A 7,439-nucleotide genomic window follows, 5' to 3' on the forward strand; every position below is an offset into this window, starting at 1 on the left:
GACTGGGGAGAGAATCTGAAATTGACAGATATTTCCATCCCTGGTATACAGTGGTACCTCGGGTTAAGTACTTAATTCGTTCCAGAGGTCCATACTTAACCTGAAACTGTTCTTAACCTGAAGCACCACTTTAGCTAATGGGGCCTCCCACTGCTGCTGCGCTGCCAGAGCATGATTTCTGTTCTCATCCTGAAGCAAAGTTCTTAACCTGAAGCACTATTTCTGGGTTAGCGGAGTCTGTAACCTGAAGCGTATGTAACCCGAGGTACCACTGTACATTTAATCTCCCACTGACTGTAGTTTCTGCCTTCGTTGGAAAACTGAACTGGACTGCTTTTGACTGAAACAGACTTTAATGTCCCCCCTCCAGTTCAAGAATCTGGAGAATTCAAGAATCTGGTGCCTGGTATTGGAGGGTGAGCAAGCGAATGATGAGAGCTGACAGCTTTAGGAAAAGGGCGACAGTTAACTAATCTTCCTCAATGAACCCAAGGGGAAATGTGAAGAACTGCCTTATTTAAACATGGAAGCTTTAAAGCCTTTTTGTATGACTTCATGCATGAAATGGCATCAGGACAACAGAGTATGTATCATTTCTGAATGGTTCTGAGCTGGAGAGTCTTTTCTCAGTTTCTAGAGCGGGCGCACCTGGGCAACCCAGGAGACAGGGCACAGAAGGCAACGTGAGGAGGACACAGCAAGGGAACCATGCACCCTTCCAGTCAGCCCAGGGGAGTTGCCCTCATTTGCCAGAGCCCAGCAGAAGAGAGGGGTTAGACAAACATCTAGGAGACCCAACAATGAAGACTGTTCTGCTTGTCCACACTTCCTTTTCCAGGTCCAGGTGTGTCAGGGACTAGGCAGAGAAGGAACGGTGGAGACTGCCTACCCAGCCTGACCCTTCCAGACAATTCAGAGTTACAACAGGGGCTTAAAGGCGATCACAGCTCAAAGGCAGATGAGGGGGAAAGCTGGGAAATAATGGGAGAGGAGGAGGAAGAAGCGCTGGGGGTGGGGGCTGACAGACACCGTGAGACCGCCTCTCCCAGAACCCAGCAAGCATTGAAAGTAGGAGAGCAGAGAGCTCAAAGGCAGAGGGCACTTCTCAGCACCTGTAGCGATGATGCATGAAGGGGGAGAGGGAGGGGGTGGAGACTCACTCGGGGCAATGCCATTATTCAAGAGGCTGCATTTCCAAGACCTTCTCTGTGAATATTGAATAAAAAGCTCTTGGTAAGAACTTTTCCTTGTCTTATCCACTCCTGGCGACCTGCTGTGGGGGTTGGATCCACTAGCGCTTGACAAGGTGTGAGCAGCGGTTTCTTTTTTTTGACCCAATCCTTTCCTCGGGAAAATCCATGTTCTACCGCTGAATTGGAGCAAACAGTGTGGATGAGCTCTGAGAGTCCCTTTGAAGTATACTGACTGGTGTTGATGGCAGCTTGGAGACCAAAGGTATCTGGAGGACAACAGGTTGTCCACTGTGCTCTATGAAATCATCTTTGAAACATCAGAAATATGCAGAAATGTGCTGCAACCAGCTGGGGGGGGGCTCAGCACATAGGAAAGTGATACGGTTCAGAAACAAAGTGATTTGTGTGCCCCTCAAGAGCCCATCCTGCTGGTGGGACTTTTCCTCCAAATCCTGTCAGGGGAGAAGGAGTCCTCCTGAGCGGTTTGGTTATTCAGAGCCTTTGCATCTAAGAATAAAATAGAATTTTGAAGATTGCTGTACAACAAATACTGATTCATTTGCTCACGAACAGCAGCGCTATTCTGTGAGTTGGTCACACAACCCATAGGGAGGAAGAGACCTCTTTGGCAACGAGCAAATGTTTTGGTATGCAGCCTCACTGAAAGCAGAGCAATAATTCATTCCAAACATGACATTGTGAGGCAGGATTATAAAAATGGCAAGGTAAACACTAGAATATTAAAAACCCATTATCAAAATCACAGTTGAGTGTGATTTCTCATTTCCTATAATAGTTTACTTGGCTTCATTGTTTTTGTAATAAGAGAGAGAGAGGGGGGGGGGGCTTGCTTTTCATTTAATGGCATTGCTTTCTGTTAGAACTCTGTATTACCAGCTTATCTGCATGTGAAATGTGGGGTGGAGAAAGATTTAAATTATTCAAAATTCCAAATAAGCTGCCAGCAATAATTCACTCTAAGTTCTTGATCAGTAACTGGAAAGCAGGCAAGAAAAGAAAAGCCATCCTCTTGCTGAATATTTTACATTCCATCTGCATAGATATTGGTAAAATAAAATGAAATAAAGGCACACAAAAAACTTTCATCTAGTAACGATAAAATATGCCACCATCCTTTTTGATTAACATGACAGATTCTCCAGAATGCTACAGAGGGTCTTATACAACCAAAAGAACAACTCACTCATCTTGGTGATTTGGGTTTTTGTTTAAGTACATCCAGACTATATATATATATATATATATATATATATATATATATATATATGTAGTTATCAAGGAATAAATATTCAGTGAAACTCCTTCTTGGTATCTGTCTGTCTCGAGAGACAATGGTATAGGCTACAACAGCAGCCCAGATCTTGTTAGCCCAAAGATGGAAAGAAGAACAGTTACCACAAATAGAAGAATGGCAAATAAAATTTATGAACTATACAGAAATGGCAAAACTGATGGCAAAACTCAGAGACTCTGCGAATGAGAAGTTTAAAAAAGAATGGGGGAAATGTATTGTGTATGTGCAGAAATACTGTAAACAAGTTGGCACACTGGCAGGTTTAGATAAGCACTTGTAAGTAGTAAGGAATTTGAGAATATAAAGGTGTAAAACCTGTGGATAAAAACAGTGGCGTAGCGTGGGTTGTCAGCACTCGGGGCAAGGCAAGTAATTTGCACCCCCTAACCCATGGATTTGCGCCCCCTACCCCTACCCCTACCCCTAACCCCCAGATGTTGCGCCCGGTGCAGCCAGGCCCCCTGCACCAACCACGCTACGCCACTGGATAAAAATGATTTTTTAAAATGCAGAGAATGATTCAGGTAGGTAGCTGTGTTGGTCTGACACAGTCTGACACAGTCTGGTCTGACACATATTTGTCCAGTAGCACCTTAGAGACCAACCAAATTTGTTCTGGGTATAAGCTTTTGTGTGCATGCATGGTGGTAGGGAGGGACGCGGGTGGCGCTGTGGGTAAAAGCCTCAGCACCTAGGGCTTACCGATCGGAAGGTCGGCGGTTCGAATCCCCGCGGCGGGGTGCGCTCCCGCTGCTCGGTCCCAGCGCCTGCCAACCTAGCAGTTCGAAAGCACCCCCGGGTGCAAGTAGATAAATAGGGACCGCTTACTGGCGGGAAGGTAAACGGCGTTTCCGTGTGCTGCGCTGGCTCGCCAGATGCAGCTTTGTCACGCTGGCCACGTGACCCGGAAGTGTCTCCGGACAGCGCTGGCCCCCGGCCTCTTGAGTGAGATGGGCGCACCAACCCCAGAGTCTGTCAAGACTGGCCCGTACGGGCAGGGGTACCTTTACCTTTACCTTTTATGGTGGTAGGGAGCTGAACTTTACCAGAAATTTTAAATGTGCTGTTCTGTGTTAGAAGCTGTGAGAACTAAAAACAAAACAAAGCAAAAACTAACTATAAAAGGTAAGGGGCCTTGGGAGGGGGTATCACAGCATCACAGCGGAGAACTCATAGCAGCAGGGAGGTTATAAACAAATTTTGGGTTCACAAAAAACCTCCTCAGGGGATGTATATGGCCCAAGGACCATGAGTTAGCCTCTCCTGTTTTTAAACATAACAGACTTCACAAAATTTAAGGGGCTCAAGAAATAGGGCAAAATTGTCTGGAGCCACTGTTTCTGAGGAAGGCCTCATTTGAAGTTAGTGGCTAATCAGTAACAGTGATTTTAAAAGACATTTCTTAGGGGAGAGGATTTTAACATCTCTAGTTTGTCTTCATTGCCCAAAATTAGTATTCCATAAACTTTTTTTAAAAAATTGGACAAATTGTGGGGGTTTTTTTGTAAGCTTCTGTCATCACCATGTAATACAGTGGTACCTCGGGTTACAGATGCTTCAGGATACAGATGCTTCAGGTTACAGACTCCGCTAACCCAGAAATAGTACCTCGGGTTAAGAACTTTGCTTCAGGATGAGAACAGAAATTGTGCTCTTGTGGCGCAGCGGCAGTGGGAGGCCCCATTAGCTAAAGTGGTATCTCAGGTTAAGAACAGTTTCAGGTTAAGAACAGACTTCCAGAACAAATTAAGTTTTTAACCCGAGGTACCACTGTACTTGGGCCATTTTCTTTAATCAGAACAAGTTCAGTGTTCATTGTCTGATCATTTTCACAAAGTAACACTTGCTTATTCATTTCACTGTGCTCCTCAGGTCTCCAGATTCAAAGTATAATGTCACTCCTAACAACTCTGACACATTGTAATCCTTTCAAATGTCAAATGCCTTTTTTAAAAAAAAAATACCCCAGGAACTTGACTAATGTGGAATGGCTTTTTTCGTAAATGCTATACCTTATTGCCCTTTGAAGGTACAAGATTTATTCATTTCCTTTCTGTGTCAGAATGCAAATTCTTCATCTTAATTGCAATAAGATTTTGGCTTCAGATATCTTGGCTAACTCTCAGTGTTTCCTATACAGTGCTGCCTTGGGTTAAGTACTTAATTCATTCCGGAGGTCCGTACTTAACCTGAAACTGTTCTTAACCTGAAGCACCACTTTAGCTAATGGAGCCTCCTGCTGCTGTCATACCGCTGGAGCACGATTTCTTTCCTCATCCTGAAGCAAAGTTCTTAACCTGAAGCACTATTTCTGGGTTAGCGGAGTCTGTAACCTGAAGCGTATGTAACCTGAAGTGTATGTAACCCGAGGTACCACTGTATCTGCCAAATGCCCCATCCAGCCACACACTCACACTATATCAGTAGTCTCAGTATAGATTCTCATGCAAAATCTTATGTACATGGTGAGTTGTATTGATATTCCTTTTTTACAACAACGAGCAAAACGATGTATTCAAAGGACTCACCGAATTTGATGGGGTGCTGCTGATGGTTGTGTTCACTGATGCAATCCTCTGTCAGTTTTCGAAGATTTGGATTGCATCCAAGGAAATAATTACACAAGCAGAACATTTTCCACTTGCACAATAGAACTGCCCTTCTCTCTTCTCTCTCAAAAATTTCCTTTGGGGTTTTGCCCAACCCACAGGAACAGATTTGGGACTGGCAGGGAAATGTGAAGGAAGAGAGGTTCCATTGTGTGTGTGGAAATGGTTCTACCTGTACAATTTCATTAAGCCTGTCAGAGTTAACCTAAGTAAAGGTAAAGGTAAAAGACCCCTGACAGTTAAGTCAAGTTGCAAACGACTCTGGGGTTGCGACGCTCATCTCGCTTTACAGGCCGAGGGAGCTGGTGTTTGTCCACCGACAGTTTTTCTGGGTCATGTGGCCAGCATGACTAAGCCACTTCTGGTGCAACAGAACACCGAAACCAGAGCAGTGCATGGAAACACCATTTGCCTTCCCACCACAGCAGTATCAGTTTATCTACTTGCACTTTTTGGTGAGCTTTCAAACTGCTAGGTTGACAGGAGCTGGGACTGAGCAATGGGAGCTCACCCCATTGCAAGGATTCGAACTACCAACCTTTTGATTGGCAAGCCCAAGAGGCTCAGTGGTTTAGACCACAGCACCACCCGCGTCCTACTAGGGTTAACCTAGACTTTACCCTAAATAAGTGGTCATCAGCCCAAGTTCTCCCACAACCACTAAATGGAAACCATGTGACTAGCTCTCTGTTCCTCTTCATAATGCACTGCTTTCACTCATCCCACTCAGTGAGTGTACATTGGGGCATGATTGACAAGGCAAAATCAGAGTGGAGCATGACAGGTAGGGCCAGTCACCCTTCTTCTGCACATTTATTTTATTTACAAGGCATGTGAGAAAGGAGCTTATGGTGTCCAAAATCCTGGTCAGGTTCTACTGAATGTGATGAAGATAGAGGCACTAGATAGGCAGGCTCTGTTTTTGGTTTGGTTTTGGTTTTTAGGGAACAGCCATGTCTGGTTTGGCCCAAAGAAATGGGATGAAAGATTAGAGGCAGCGCTGCAGTTTGGGGTTGACAACTCATGTATAGGAGTTAAAAATTAAATGCTTTCTACATTCAAAGCACAACCAGGAATCCACTTGTGCTGCCTGAAGGTAACCTCATTATTTCCCCTTCCACACTAGCCAAGGCTGTTGTCAATTTTTTAATCACAAAGCATTCTTCAATTTATAATGGAGTGGCTTCATAGGGGCTGAGATCAAAAGACTTCAGGCCCTCTTTCTACCACATCCCAATATATTCCCCCAAATGTATTTTGAATGTCAAGGAACTATCCAGAGCTGCATGCAATTCACTGTAAGAGTACAAATTTTGAAATTGAAAAACACCAAAGTCACATGAGCAAAGTCCTCTAGATGTGAATACCTGAGTCTTTAGAAATGCAAGTGGAATTCGGAGAGGGCTATGGTTCAGTACTAAATCACCTCCTTTGCATGCAAAAGTCCCAGGTTTAATCCCTGGCATTTCCAGGCAGATCCGGGGTGGATTCCTATCTCAATCTCTATCAATCAGTGTTTGCAATACTAAGGTAGATGGCCCAATAGTCTTTCAGTAAGGCAGCCTTCTGTGTTCCTAACCCAGTTTAACAGGAGTCAAACATTATCAGAATATCTTCTATGTAGCAGTTCGGATTCACTTTTTCTTCTATGCAAAGCACCCTTTAGGACAGGGGTCAGCAACCTTTTTCAGCCGTGGGCCAGTCCACCGTCCCTCAGACCATGTGGTGGGCTGGACTATTTTTTTTTTTGGGGGGGGGGGATGAACAAATTCCTATGCCCCACAAATAACCCAGAGATGCATTTTGAATAAAAGGACACATTCTACTCATGTAAAAATACGCTGATTCCCAGACTGTCCATGGGCCAGATTGAGAAGGTGATTGGGCTGCATCCAGCCCACGGGCCTTAGGTTGCCTACCCCTACTTTAGGAAGACAAGCAAGAGGGACAAGTTGAATGTGAAAATGAAACAAAACTTGCAAAACCTCTCTCTCTCTCTCTCTCTCTCTCTCTCTCTCTCTCTCTCTCTCTCTCGTGTGTGTGTGTGTGTGTGTGTGTGTAACTCTTGGATTTTCCATTCTGAACATGTAATTTTTTGGGGGGTGTCAAATAAATAAATAATAGCACACTCAGCCCTTTATAATCACACTGAAAATGAAACAATCGTTGAATATGTTGTTACAAATGTTGTGATCAAATCATCATGGAAAAGAAATCTGTGGCCCTCCCGAGGTGGTTGCATTCTGACTCCCACTCAAGCAAATGTTCATGGATGATGGGAGCTGTACTTCATCAGCTATCTGGAAGATCACAGGTTCTGTA

The sequence above is a fragment of the Podarcis cretensis genome, assembly GCF_951804945.1.
Source record: "Podarcis cretensis genome assembly, chromosome: 7".
In the NCBI taxonomy this organism is placed as follows: domain Eukaryota; kingdom Metazoa; phylum Chordata; class Lepidosauria; order Squamata; family Lacertidae; genus Podarcis; species Podarcis cretensis.